Source organism: Oncorhynchus clarkii, chromosome 13 (genome assembly GCF_045791955.1).
Source record: "Oncorhynchus clarkii lewisi isolate Uvic-CL-2024 chromosome 13, UVic_Ocla_1.0, whole genome shotgun sequence".
Taxonomy (NCBI): domain Eukaryota; kingdom Metazoa; phylum Chordata; class Actinopteri; order Salmoniformes; family Salmonidae; genus Oncorhynchus; species Oncorhynchus clarkii.
The window spans coordinates 29999011-30014748 of NC_092159.1; the positions used below are offsets into that span (position 1 = coordinate 29999011).

Genomic DNA, 15738 nt, shown 5'->3' on the forward strand with positions numbered 1-15738 from the left:
GACTGAAAAGGAGATGGAACCTTGGGGCAGGGAAACTTTTGGAAGGACCATATTGATGGGATGCCTCAGGATAGAGGTGAAGGAAGTACTCTGCCTTCAAGGGAACCCAAATGAAAAGGGTTTTGATGTGACTTTTCACAAGCAAGAGAAACATGATGATGTATTGAAGATGGCAAAGGAAGCGGAAAGAAAAGGACCCCTGTGCCATTATGCGGTGACCAGCCTGGCAAAGAACAACTTCAGGGTGGTCACCGTAAACATGTACAATCCGCACGTGAAGGATGAAGAGGTGAGGGCCTTTCTGGGGAGGTACATGGACAATGTCTCCTTAGCGAGGTACCTCAGGGACTCCCTGGGTTTCTGGAACGGGAGGAGAGGATTCCAGGCGTTACTCAGGGAGTCCCCGAAGAGTGTGGATGGCTACCTCCATCCTCCGGCGATGTTCTCCCTGGGGGCTGACAGGGGAACACTCTACTATGCACGTCAGCCCCCGTTCTGCAGGCGTTGTATGGCCTACGGCCATATCCTGGCCTCGTGCAGCGCCAAGAAATGTCGTTTTTGTGGGTCGGAAGAGCACGAGGCCAAGGAGTGTGACGAGCCCAAGGCTTGCCACGGGTGTGGCTCAAGAGTACACCTGTGGCGTGATTGCCCGGCTCGTCACAGGTCATACGCGTCTGCAGCTGGGGGGGGAGCGGGGGATGGGGGGAGGAAAGAAAGGACGCGTGCAGATTACATGGATGGCACAGGGGAAAAGACGGCGCAGGAAGAAGATGGGAAGAAGGATGAGGTGAGAAGAAAGAGGCGAGGAGAAGAAAAGAATGGAACAGAAGGAGAGAAGAAAAAGGGGACGGAAGAAGAAGAAGGTGGAGGAGCTGAGAAGAGGGAGAAGGGGACAGTGGTACGAGAAGGAGTGGAAGAGGGAACGGGGACAGTGGTACGAGAAGGAGTGGAAGAGGGAACGGGGACAGTGACGGAGAAGGAGGGAGGAGTGGATGTGGGAGGGGAGGGGGTGGGAGGGGGGGGGGGGGGAGATGGGGGGAAGGAGTGGGGGGACAGCCTGCCAGGCTTCCTCGAGGTCGAAATGAGGGATTTGGTGGAGGGGTTAGTGGGGATGGGACGTTGTGTCTCCCCGCTACCTCCTTCACCAAAGAAGAAAGGGATAAAGAGGGGGAGCTTGGCAGGAAGTGAGAGGGAGGGGGGTGTGGAGGGGGAGGGGGGGTTAAGAGAGTGGCGGGGGGGGGAGGGGAGGGTAATTTGTCCTCCCGGTTTGCCTCAGCCCCTTGCATTTTAGTGGATGACTCCAGTGAGGGGTCGGTGGGTTGTTTGCTAGAGGGATCCCAACTCCTGTTTGGGGAGATGGGGTCCCCTATATGCAGCCCCGAGGCAAACAGGGAGGGGGGGATGGTGGGTGGGGAGGGAGGGAGGACCCAACACACTGCCTGGATCATGGGTTGGGATGGAGGACGGGGGGGCGTCAGGAGAGGAGAGGACGTCCCCGCCGGTGGAGATGGACCAGGGGAGCATCGGGTGAGTCTCCTGGTTTTTCTTTGGGTTTTGGGGTTTTTATTTGTTGTAAATATTTAAATGAATAGTACTGTTTCTTTTTTTAGTCTAAATGTTAGGGGGTTAAGGGATAATGTTAAAAGGAGGGCGTTTTTTTATTATTTAGAGGGTGTGGGGTTTGATTTCTGTTTTTTACAGGAGGCTCACCTGAGGGATGGTGGGGATGTGTGTAGATTTAAGAGGGAGTGGGATAAGGGGGAATCTTTTTGGGGCATAGGAGGGGTGCACTCAACAGGAGTAGGGATTTTGTGTGGGCATAGAGAGGTTAAAATAGAGAACACTTTTGTAATAATGCAGGGTAGAGTTTTGGGGATAGATGTTAAGTTTAGAGAAGCTAGATATAGGTTAATTGGGGTGTATGGGCCACAGGTGGCGGCAGACAGGAGGGAGATGGTGGACTGTCTGGCGCCCCTGTGTGTTACAAACAGGCACTTGGTGATAGGAGGAGACTTTAATATAGATTTAGGGTTAGGCGGTGATAGCAGTGCAGGTGCCATCTCTGGGCTAATGGCTTGCCATGGTCTGGTTGATGGTGGCCTGCACACTACTCCGGCAATGGTCGGTCCTACATGGCGCAACTCCAGGGGGGTTGCGCGGAGGCTCGACTACATTTTTGTATCCAGGTCTTTGGGTCAGTTGTCTGGGCGGCTGTTGCCTGTTTTCTTCACGGATCACGACGGGGTGTTCCTGCAGGTGGGGTCGCCAGTCTGCCTCTTCGGTAGGGGGTACTGGAAGTTAGATCGGGATATACTGGAGGAGCAGGCTTTCGTTGACGCATTTTTTTGTTTCTTTCGGAGGCTTGACGGCCTCCGGTCCATGTGCGAGGGGGTGTTAGAGTGGTGGGATTTAGTCAAGGGGAGGATAAGGGCTTTTATAATAGGATATTGTAGAAGGAAAAAAAGGGAGGAAAGGAGGGAGGTGGATCGTATCCAAAGGTTAATTGAACTCGAGTACGAGGCAGGCAACCTCGGCGGGTCGATTGACTGGGAGAGATTCGCAGCCCTAAAGGCGCAGCTCAGGGAGCTGCAGGAGCAGAAGGCTCGAGCTTTCCTGGAGCGTGCGCATAGTGGCTTTCTAGAACATAATGAGACTTGTTCCGCTATGTTCTTTAAGTCGGTTAGGGCCAGACAGAGTAGGAAGGTAATGAAGGGAGTTAGGGAAGAAAATGGTAGTATAGTAAGTAAACCAGAGGAAATGGTCAGAGTGACAACTGATCATTTCCAAGGTTTATTTAAGGAAAGGGAAATAGATGTAGAGCAGGGAAACGTGTTTTTAGAACACTTGTCCCGGCGGTTGCCAGAGGACATTAGAGACGTGATGGAGGCCCAGATCTCACTAGAAGAGGTTGAGAGCGCTCTTAGGAGGATGGGAAAAGGGAAGGTGCCTGGGATGGATGGGCTGCCGGCTGAGTTTTACCTCAAGTTTTGGGGTATACTTGGACCAGTGGTTCTCGAAGTCTTGAAGGCCATCCTTGAGACGGGGGTCCCGGGGGGATCAATGGCTGTTGGTGTGCTGTCACTTCTTTATAAGAAGGGGGAAGCAACTGACCTTGGCAACTGGCGGCCATTGACCATGCTGTGCGTAGATTACAAGATTCTTGCAAAGGTTTTAGCAGACCGGTTGCGCACAGCCCTTCCCTACGTCGTCCACGAGGATCAGACGTGCGGGGTAGAGGGCCGCTCTATAAGATGGAACCTACAGTTGATCAGGGATTCCATCGCTTGGGTTGAAGATAGAGGGCTGCCTTTAATGGTAGCAGCGCTAGATCAGGCGAAAGCTTTTGATCGCGTGAATAGATCTTTTCTATTCAGGGTGTTAGGTAGATTAGGATTTGGGGAGAAGTTTATAGGATGGATCCGTACTTTATATGTCGGAGCGGGGTGTCGAGTTAGTGTAAATAGTCACTTAGGTGACGTTTTTGACCTCTCGTCTGGGGTCAGGCAGGGATGCCCACTCTCGGCTCTCCTCTTCGTTCTGTACATGGAGCCTCTGGGGGCTGCCATTAGGGCAGACACAGGGGTGGAAGGCTTGTTGATCCCTGGAAGCGGTGGGCTGCGTGTTAAGATGACGCAGTACGCCGACGACACTTCCTTGCTGTTGTGCAAGGACTCGTGCCTGACAAGGTCCCTTGCCATCTTTAGGGATTTCACCCGAGCGTCGGGAGCAGTTCTGAACCATGCAAAGTCTTCCGTCAAGTTTTTCGGAAGATGGCGCGGTAGAACGGATGTGCCTGGGGGGTTATCTCTCTGTGAAGGGGCCCTGAGGATTCTCGGGGTTCATTTTGAGACCTCCGGCTCAGCGACGCTAAACTGGAACATGCGTATCGCAGTGGTACAGAGGAAGCTAGCAATGTGGAAGGCTAGGTATTTGTCTTTTATGGGCAAAGTCCTGGTCCTAAAGGTGGATGTGTTGCCGTCTCTTTTGTATGTGGCATACATCTATCCATTGCCGGCTTGTCTGAGGAGGAGGTTGGGCCTCCATAAGTGCTTGCCGGTACGTGCCATCTTGTACCGGTATAGTTTGGTGCAATCCCCCACCTGTCCAAGATCCTCTTGTGGCAGGGAGGAGACTGTGCGCCATGCCTTTTGGGACTGTGCCTTTGCCGGACTAGTCTGGGCTAGGGCACGGGTAATGCTAGGTGTGGTTAGGAGTGATTTTGTTTTGACATGGGCTAGGCTAGAGAGAGGCGTAGGGAGAGCAAAGGGAACGGATAGGGACAGGTTTCTGCTCTGGCTTCTCATGAGTCTCTTTAAAAAGGGACTGTGGGAAGCCAGGCAGAATTTAGTCAAGACAGGGAGAGATTGGGGGGTGGAAGGGATAGTGAGAAGGGTGGAAGGTGATTTGAGGGGGAAGATGAAGAGGGAGGAGAGGAAGTGGGGGAAGCATGCGGCACGGGAGAGGTGGAAAGGGGGTTTAGGGCTGGGAGTGTTAGAGTGAGTTTGGTAAGGGGATAGATTAGGGAAGGGGAGATAGGGAAAGGGTTAGGTATTGGTTAGGTATGACGGGGAGGGACGATGCTCCCCTGAGGTTTGTTTTTGTTTGATGTTTTTGTAAATACAATTAATTAAGAATGAATGAGAATTATGATTTTGTAATAGTATGAATGGTATTGATTGTAATAAATTATTTTAACCACCTTTTTGGTTTACTTCCTGTTTTTACATTTTTCATTTGTTTCCCTCTTCTTGGACAGATTTAGTGGGTCTCATGGTGGGTGTCTTATGTCCCAGTTGTTGTTACTAGTCAACTTCCAGTGGACACCCCCATAGTGTCTTTCAGAGCCCCTCCTAAAAAACAAGCTCATATTTTGGGTTGGATATTGCATCCAATTAATATTTTAATCAATGGAATTTCCTTAATGATCATTAGTCTTTCAGTTGTTAGTCTTCTGTTTGTTGTGTACTAAATATTTTTGTCTATTTTCATTTTTTTCCTGTGAAGCCATTGTGTTGCATCCATGTCTGAAATGTGCTGTATAAATAAAGATTGATTTGATTTCAACAAATGAAACCAAAGACTGACCAATCAACAGACTCTTGGTCCCTCTTAGTATGAAAAACGGTATCAATCCCACTTTTCCAGCCTGCTGAAGGCGTGGTGGAGTGGTAAACACCACCCCCGGCTCTACCAAGGGCTTCAGGTGGTCTCCCACAGCTCTACTTATGTCATGCTCAGTGTTCTTGCCATTACATTTCTTGATTGCCCCTGCAACACAGAAATAAACACATTTAGTCATATTATATAAAACATTAAAAGTAATGGATATGGAGCGTCTATGGCCTCAGTTACACCTGGCACCTAAATGTGACTTCTGTCATCTGATCACTCCAAACTGCATTAGGTTCAGATCTACCAGGATGGGCCTTTGACAGTCTGGACGCAGTCAGGCCACTGAATATAAATAAGCAACGTAAAGAGGTGGGGCAAATGAGTGGGGAAAAGTACATTCTACACAAATGACCATAATAGTGCAGAACAAATGTGTCTGAGGGGAAATTAACTTTCATACAGCCAAAAGTGGTGAGAAGTTACACCAATATCACAATTTGCACTAATGTAAATAAACATGGATGATGGGACATATTCCCTTTTGCTGATGTGATGAACCACTAAGGGGACATAAATATTTACCATCTAAATCATGTGTGACCTCTCACCTCTCTGGCTGTAGAAGTGTTCTTCCTAACCAGTCCCTCAACAGCTCTCTGACTGAGCTCCACCCTCACTGGGTCTTCAGAGGAGAGGAAGACCGAGGAGGGATGGAAGGATGGATGGATCAGTCAGTCAATAAAGTGTAGAGGTGCGGTCTGACAAAATCACTATTTTAGTCGTTTATTAATGTAAATAAGGCTTTATGACTGCTGAATACCAACTATCAATCACTTAGATATTGTATTTTCAGGTAGCGATACATCCTTGGGACTTCCCTAGCCCATTGAAGTTGACATTTAAAATGGTTAAGTTAGGGTTTAGAGTAGGGATGTCCAAAGAATCCCAGATAGCAATGACCATTGTGCATTTGTAACCGATGTGAAATGGCTAGCTAGTTAGTGGGGTGTGCACTAACAGCGATGGTAACGATGTTAAGTGGGAGGCAGTTGTTGATGTGTGCAGAGTCCCTGGTTCGAGCCCAAGTAGGGGCGAGGAGAGGGACGGAAGCTTCGGTCTCTTTTACGTAGCAGGTTTAAAAGAAACACAGACAAGACAAGTAGGCGCTCAGGTCATTATGGTCATTGTAGTTAAAAAAAGAAATGCATCTAATTATGTGTAACTGTATGTGGGGTTGTTAGAGAAGAATGTGATTGTCAGCCCTAACAATCCATTCTAGCACCTCATCAGGTTCTGAAAAAGTCTTCATTGATGACGTGTTCCTTCTATTCCAGGGCACAGCAGAGGAACTTCATCATTCCACTCCTTCATCAATACAAGCAGGGAACATCTGAAATTCACCCTCACCTTTAATGCGCATGAAACAAGTTACCAGATGGTTGGACAATACTTTTCTCATCAATCATCTTAAATACCATACTTAAAAACTGGAAATCAACCAATCCTCACCTATGATGTTAACTACAACAGAAATAACTTAAAATGTATAACTTTAAATTAAACCAATCGTTTGCACTCATGACTTGAGTGATTAAAGTAAACCAACGTTTTGGAAATACATAATGCCATCTAACCAATCAAAGAATGTTAGCTATATGCAGTTATCTTAGCCAGCCAGCTAACGTTAGCTATTTAGGCAACTAGCTATTAGGCTAAACAGCGTAGCCAACCAGCACGTTTATGGTCAGCGAGACCAACTACCGGAGACCAGTTAGAACCCAACTAACAGTAAGCCAAGGTGGAAAAAGTTACAAAACTCCCGTAGTCGAATTCACAGAAAACATGCTGAAAAGTAGTGATGGTGAAACAAAGCTTCCTGAAGCATTGGCTCTTTCCAGACAATTGTTTTAAAAAAAAAAAAAAAAGGTTCATTACTCAAGGTTTTGAGCGACACAGAATTTAGAACAGCCACATTTTTTAAAGACGACGTCCCACACCGTAGCAGCGTAGCAATGATGTATTCTACGAAACCACCGGCCTTGATCGAGAGCATCAAGTCCATGCTGCATTGTGGGTAAACTGTGACTGCCTGACTGATTTATAAATAATAATGAGTAGTTATTTATGGTACAAGGTGATTTGTAAATTAGTCAGCAGCCACCTGCACTGTCGGCTGCAATGTCGAACGAGCCCAATACCAAACCAATCAGGTGTTCGACGAAATTATTCTTCAGACGTCATTGATCACGTGCTGCTGATAAAGGGACTCTGCTTTGAATTATACCGCTTAGGGACTTCAGTACATGCCTCATAGCTCCAGTCTCAAACTTAACCCCGTTCCTGCTGAAGAAGAGGGGGTTCTGCTGGATGGAGAAAGAAGCTCTCGTGAAAGAGGAGGAGGAGGAAGAGGAGGCTGTTACAATACAAAAACAAGTAGAGGTTGAGGCTGTTACCGGGAAAGCAGAAGAGAAAGACGTCTCAGTTAAAGAAGAGGAAGACTCGTTCAGAGTTAAAGAGGACGACTACGTTTCAGTGAAAGAAGAGGAGGGGGAAGTGACTGTCACATCGAAAAATGAAGAAGAGGAAACTGGATATCTGGGCCCGGTTTCCCAAGCGCATCTTAAGGCGTCGGATGGTTCTAACGATGAACGGGCACTGATTAATACTAGTAAGTACTGTCTTAAAAACAGAAGCACAAACTCTGCGGTTGTTGAACTGATGTGTGGTGTTAAAGGGGAAATTTGCAATTGCTACATCCATATTTTGATTTCTAAATGATTTATTTATAGCCATTGATTCTTGAAGAATATAACACACGAGCTTAGTTCAACTGTTTACCCCATCAGAACCTCAAATAAGCTTTTTTTACTCCAATGTTTAGAAACAATGTAAACCAACACTGTATAGCCTCAAAACATGGTTAAAACTATAATGTTGATATCATGGATGGTCAGTCCTTGCATCCATAGGTCTGTCTATGAATTTGAGTAGTTACATTTCTCCAGCCCCATCCATCTTATTACCAAAATAGTGGTGTAATTACAGCTTTGTTATTGGTTGAACTGCAGATTGGTTGATTGAAAAAGCCACACAACATTCAAAGGGGCAACCAAGTTTTTAAACAAACAAAATGGCAGCCCAGAGACCTGAGCTGTGTTAGAATATTCATACTAACCGTACTATTTGTGATGTTAATTGAGTATATAGTTTGCTTATTATAGTATGATGTAGTTAGTATGTCAAAAGTTCCCGGATGTCGTACTAAATTCGCCAAAATATGACATATACACGCAGTACTTTAGGGCCCATAATGCAACTCTTCAGGAAATGGGCGTGACTTAACATCGATTTCAGATTTGAAGAAAATGGAGGAAAATATTCAGCCTAAGTCCAACGAGAGCGGATACAAATGAACTGCTTTAAGTAATTATGACAAATGTTGAGCAATGTAATAAAGTAATGACTTTTCATATAAGTTACGTTACGTTAGCTACACTATCCTTACAAAACGCATAGCATATCTTTCCAGCAGTATGTATCGGTATGTTAACTAGCTACCTAACGTTAGTTGGCTACTTATACATCATACTTGCCAGTATAGTAACTATATTCAAACGAACTACCCAATGTTTATTGACTTGATTAGAGAGCAGAATAACTGATGAATTTAATAACGTTCAACACCCGTTGAATATGGCCGGTGTCAGTAAACATCTGCAAAAATTATCAAATTAATTTGTTGCCAGCAGCACAGTTAGTCCCCAACGCTCTGGATAACATGAAAACAGCCTAAACAGCTCTGCTAGGGCAAGTAAAATGGTAAGAGTGGGGTTTTCTCTGATTTGTGTCTAGCAAGCTATCCAACGTTAGCCAGTTAGCTTGGGTGCTTTACTGTCATTGTGAGGTCAGAATGCTTGGATCGACCCTACTCCTCAGCCATATAGTATTAGTTTACAAACAGTGGCATTATACGAGCTTATGTTTTGGTTTCTGGTGGGGTAATACGGCTGAAACATTTGAGGCATTTATAAGTTATATTCGTCAAGAATCAGTTGTTATATAGTAAATGGGTCTTTCTATAACTGCCAGTGTAGATTTCCTGTTAGGGTCAAATTGATAGAGCTGTTAAGTCATTAGCTGTGTTAGAATACTCATATTAACTGTACTATTTGTGATGTTAATTGAGTATATAGTATGCTTATTGGTCATAGTGTGAAATAGTTAGTATGCCAAATGTTCCCGGATGTCATACTGGTTATATATGGTTATATAGTAAATGGGTCTTTCTATAATTGCCAGTGTAGATTTCCTGTTGGGGTCAAATTGTTAGAGCTGTTACGTCATTGGATAATATTCAGGCAATTATTTTCATGCCATTACATTAAAGGCGAAATATTGTATTTTCTTAGCAAGGTGTTGCTCAAATAATGTTAGCTGCTAATGTCTAGTTAGCGGGCTAGCTAGCTTGCTAAATGTATTAAGTCAGAGCAAACGTAGCTAGCTAATACTGCCGGGTACCAGTGCTGTTGTAGGCCCAGATAAGCATGTGCAGCGGTATCTTATCAGAGAGGAGTAAGAGAAGGATGAAGATGTTGGCTAGCTAGCAGGCTACATGAAGTAAGAAAACAACATGTAATGTAACATCTAATTAGGGTCAACTTGAAACAATGTGACCAACACTTTGGTCTTCTTCGTCTTCTTCTCTGAGGTTTGTCAGACTACACTCATCAGGTGTATTGCTGCCACCTTACTGTACGGGGTTGTAAAAAATAACCAAAACGCAAAAATAAATTAGATTAACAAATCATACTAATTAGGTAAAATAAAAAATAAACGCTAACCAAATTCACTCCACTACCCTGAATTTAAAAAAAAAATGGTACTATTCAGATCCCTACACAGGTTCAGGAACCTGGGGGGGACTTCTTCATTCAGTACTCCCTGTAACATTTTGTCTGAAGTCCTGGAGATCCAGAAATCTATTTGCCACCTTCACAATGATGTCTAGCTTCTTAGATGTTTTATTAGTTTATTATTAATGCAATTTATCACTGCGGCAGTGAGGGCAATGCAAACACAATTTTGGAAACTGCTAGTTTTGGACGAAGGTTACTAATAATTTATTAATGCAATTTATCACTTGCTCTATAAACACAACAATGTCCACCTCTTTCACTATTTGTCTGTTGGGATCCTTCTCCTGCATGGCTTCACTGCAGACTGTGGGACATGAACTACCTTCTCCTCTCTACTCCTTTGGCTATTTTCACTGCCTCCACATATGACACCTGCTGGATGGGCCTGATCATCCTAGCTACTACAACCTCCTTCATCTGTACAGGGCGCTGATTCCCATCACAATTACAACATGCTTCATCTGACTGACATATTTATTCCTTCGACAAGCACTTGCCACATGTCCAACCTTTTTTACAATTGTAACACTGCAGCGGCTTCTGTATATCTCACTTACCTAGGTTTTACATAAGATGGGAGACCCACTTCACCAAACCACAGTAAAACCTTCTGTCTATCATTAATTTTAATCCACGTGCATCTACCTGAAATGTTTAACCTAAACCACACAAAGCTTTCTCCTTTTGCGCTGTTGACACACAATCGGCATCATACCACTCCTGGTCACTCGAACCGATTCCACTTTACCCAATTCATCCTTCACCATCTTTGAGACCGTTAGCAGGTCACCCACAAAAACATCCTTGCTGATGATTCCCACTCCGACCCTAAACTGCTGTTCATTACCAACTTTAGCCCTTTTCACTCCACTGTTCTTCTCCATCGTCCACTCAGTCTCACCAACTGTACTCACGCCAGGAGAATCCCTCAATGCTTCCTCCATTGCTCCTCCAGTCATCCCCTGGACTCCCTCACTCTGTGCTGTGAAAGATGTGAGTTTGTGTTCTCAAAGTAGCATCTATATTGTTCTCATTCCAGCACATATGTTGTTTCACCAACTTGTTAACCCTTTCGACTGCACTACTTGCTGTCATTTCCCTTCCCGATTTTCCTCGCTTGGATGTCTCCACCATGCTCCTACTCGGTCAGTAATTCCTCCCTGGTTTATTAATTGGTAGTCATGTCAAACAACAATATATTAAAGGTGCTGCACATTCTATTCCAAATCTAGAATTAGAATCGTCTTTGTTTCCATGATTTCAACAGTTCACCAGTTAACTAAGCCTATAATGTGGACACCAAGGATGTAGATACCAAGGAACTTGAAGCTCTCAACCTGCTCCACTACAACCCCTTCGATGAGAATGGGGGCGTGCTCAGTGTTTAGTTCCAGGGTCCTTCGCTTAGTGATGCGCTTTGAAGGACTATGGTGTTGGACGCTGAGCTGGTAATCCGTCTGGCCCTGCGGCCTTGTGAATGTTAACCTGTTTAAAGGTCTTACTCACATCGGCTGCGGAGAGGGTGATCACGAAGTCGTCCGAAACAGCTGATGCTCTCATGCATGTTTCAGTGTTACTTACCTCGCCGCAAGCGTAGAAGTTATTTAGCTCGTCTTGTAGGCTTGTGTCACTGGGCAGCTATCGGCTGTGCTTCCCTTTGTAGTCTGTGGCAAGCATGCCACAGCCGATGAGGGTTGGAGCCAATGTTCAAGGGGTATAGCAATCTCCCCAGGGTAGCAGTAATACTTTGAGATTTGTCCACAAAGGGATACCCCTCCCATAGGTGGCTCATTATTGGGATTCATTGCTGATTCCTACCTGTAGCTCACTATGAAGTGTCTAGTGATACAGGTAAAGGGCCCTGTTGGAGATTGCTGGTTGGTAGCTGAGTCGAGGGAACAAACAGAGTTGGACATGGCCATGTTATTATCCCACACAGTCTCTGTGGTTTGTATGAACCCCGTTCCTGGGAATTAGATTTGATTAGAAATCGTCCCAGTCTGTTACCACAGAAGGGGTCCGTTTGTCCCATTTCCAGCTAGGTTAAGAGGCGCTTTGTTATTTCCAGAGTCAGTTTATTTTGGTACTGTCCATATGTAGCTTGTTTTTGGTCACAGAATGGCTGAATAAGTGCAACATTTTTCCTGGAGCTAACTATGCAGAGCATAGCGCATGTCGAATGACTCTAGCTTCCCTCCAGGCCTGAGGGCACACGCTCTCTAGTAGGCTTAAATTAAAGATACGGAAAATAGGAGTGGCAATATCGTCTGCTATTATCCTCAGTAAGTTTCCATCAAAATTGTCAGACCCCGGTGGCTTGTCATTGTTGAAAGACAACAATAATTTTTTTCACCTCTTCCACACTGACTTCCACAGTGACCACACTGAAATTACAATGCTTGTCTTTCATAATTTGGTCAGATATACTTGGAAGTGTAGTGTCAGCGTTTGTTGCTGGTATGACATGCCTAAGTTTGCTAATCTTGCCAATGAAAAAATCATAAAAGTAGTGGGCTTTGAATGAGCCATCTGATTCAGTTAATTTTTTCCCAACATTGTATGTAAGGTTCTCAAAAGCTTTTTTACTATCATTCTTTGTCATTTATCTTTGTTTCATTGTCTTTGGCTTTTTATTCAGTTTGTCACATGATTTCTCAATTTGCAGGACGTTTGTCAATCGGTTGTACAGCCAGACTTATTTGCCATTCCTTTTGCCTCATCCTTCTCAACCATACAATTTTTCAATTCCTCATCATTCCACTGGGATTGAACAGCTTTTACAGTCATTTTCTTAATGGGTGCATGCTTATCAGTAACTGGAATAAGCAATTTCAGAAATGCGTGCAGCGTCTGGTTATTCCTCATTACACACCAGAGAGCAGCAAATATTCTTTACATCGTCAACATAGGAATCACATGTTTTATTAAATAATTGAGACACACAAATGACTTGAGGGAACCAGAGATCAAGATAGCCTAACCATAAGGAAAAAACACTTCCTCCTCCCGCTGCTGATGGCCTTCGTAAATTCTGACATTATAATCCTGAAGTTTCCAGTAATAGGCTACAACGGCAGTCGGCAACGTTTTCCATTTGTAGTGCAAATTTATCTAACCATTTTTACTGATCTGGTGTCAGTTATGATTTTCATATTCAAATTTTACTGGAACAGTTTCATTTATAATCGTATCTCAAAATCATTGTCTGTGATTAATCTGCATTCTATATAAATAGAAATGAAAATTATATATATCTAAATAATGTTTATTGCCATTGCCAACTATGTAAAAATAGCCTACATAAAGCCAACAAATAAAAACATCTAGAAAATATCCAGATAAAAATAAATCACATTGGCTGCCTGTCTACATAGTTGATACACTGTTTCAAGTTCTATCACCTAGGTCTGTCCGAAACGTGATAGCAACATTGTATAAAATATTCTGGGCTCTCAGTTTCCCGCACAAGTGAGTTTTGGAGAGACACAGCTGTACCTATTTGTGAAAGGGATAAGAAGTAATCAGGTATTGTATGACATTTCCACTGGATCAGAGCATTACATTTTTCCCTTTCATGTCGAGTGGTTATCAAGAGTGAGAGCTGGAAATATTTTACTCCAATCAATAGTTCCTCAAAGTATTTGTAAGACCTTGTTTACTTGCTGTTTGAGTTGAAGAAAAAATGACTTTGAGAAGCTCCACAAATCCTTAGTGGTGGTGCGTAAATACTATCAGACATCCCCAAATAGCTGCATCACTCTCTGCCCTCTGTTCGCAAGAACACAATTTGGTTGCAGAAACTCCTCCATGCTAATGCAGAAACCGCTAGTTATACCAATACCATAGACCTACTGTAGGACCCATAACTTCACCTAACAACAACATAGACCTACAGAAAGGTGCCTATATTGGAGACCAAAAGTTGTCTGGCACACTGCTTAGGATTTCAGCAACTTTAAAATCGTATTTCTTGCGTAAAATCGTTGATTACTACTAATGGGTAAACAAGACAATGACTATTGTTGTTCACTTGACTGTCTTAAGACGAATGTAAAATAATTAACATTCATCACAGACGTCATTGTTTGTACAACATAATGGCTACGCTGTTGGCATCACCTTTTTACAGTGTATTTTTTGCTGTTGTCGGCCTTAAACCACCTGTCCGACTTTTTGCTCACACAGGAGAGAGACGTGACTATCGTGGATCCTCTGGGGGGCCTCAACAACCTCATGATGCTGACGAGGCAGAGAAGAGTCTCTCCACATCAAAACACCTCAATAAACACCAGCAGAGACCCACAGGGAAGACATCTCATTGCTGCTCTGACTGTGGGAAAGGTTGCAAATCTTCATCAGAACTTAAAATGCACCAGAGAATACACACAGGAGAGAAACCTTATAGCTGTGATCAATGTGGGAGGAGTTTTACTACATCTAGTGGTCTGACAATACACCAGAGGACACACACAGGAGAGAAACCTTATAGCTGTGGTCAATGTGGGAGGAGTTTTACTACATCTAGCGGTCTGACAATACACCAGAGAAAACACACAGGAGAGAAACCTTATATCTGTGATCAATGTGGGAAGAGTTTTGTTCAAGCTAGCCATCTGACTCAACATCAGAGAACACACACAGGGGAGAACCCTTATAGCTGTGAACAATGTGGGAAGACTTTTCCTACATCTAGCCAGCTGACTTCACACCAGAGAACACGCACAGGAGAGAAATCTTATAGCTGTGATCAATGTGGGAGGAGTTTTGTTCAAGCTAGCCATCTGACTCAACACCAGAGAACACATACAGGAGAGAAGCCTTATATCTGTGATCAATGTGGGAAGAGTTTTGGTCAAGCTAGCCATCTGATTCAACACCAGAGAACACACACAGGAGAGAAGCCTTATATCTGTGATCAATGTGGGAAGAGTTTTGGTCAAGCTAGCCATCTGACTCAACACCAGAGAACACACACAGGAGAGAAACCTTATAGCTGTGATCAATGTGGGAAGACTTTTCCTACATCTAGCCAGCTGACTTCACACCAGAGAACACACACAGGAGAGAAGCCTTATATCTGTGATCAATGTGGGAAGAGTTTTGTTCAAGCTAGCCATCTGACTCAACACCAGAGAACACACACAGGAGAGAAGCCTTATAGCTGTGATCAATGTGGGAAGTGTTTTCTAACATCTAGCCAGATGACTTCACACCAGAGAACACACACAGGAGAGAAACCTCATAGCTGTGATCAATGTGACAAGAGATACTCTGATAAAAGATCTCTGATCAAACATCAGAAAATACATACATGAAGAAGTTGTTTCATGATATCAATGGAATAATGTCACATTGTAGAATGTTTTAACATTGTAGTAGGAGTATTTTAACGAGGTCACAATGTAGAATGTTTTAACACTGTAATAGGAGTATTTTAATGATGTCACAATGTAGAATGTTTTAACATTGTAGTAGGAGTATTTTAATGATGTTCTACCTTATCGTTTGCCCTGTTCAATTGATTGCAGCATGATATGGATATTAGCCTCAGGGGAAAATCCAGGCTCTGAATTGAAATAGTATTATTTAACAAAAAGTGATTAACAAAAAAAGAGCTGTGTTACACTTACTGCATTGGTGACCCACTTTAATCAAAATGTAGCACTTCAAAATGTAGCTAGCTGTTTTCTACAAGTTGACAAAGCTGCTT

The 15738-nt window shown here is 43.9% G+C and overlaps 1 pseudogene; it reads left to right on the forward strand.

The window, feature by feature from the left end:
• The first annotated feature begins 7415 nt into the window (after positions 1 to 7415).
• Positions 7416 to 15343, forward strand: LOC139364488 (zinc finger protein 436-like; annotated as a pseudogene).
• The last annotated feature ends 395 nt before the right edge of the window (positions 15344 to 15738 follow it).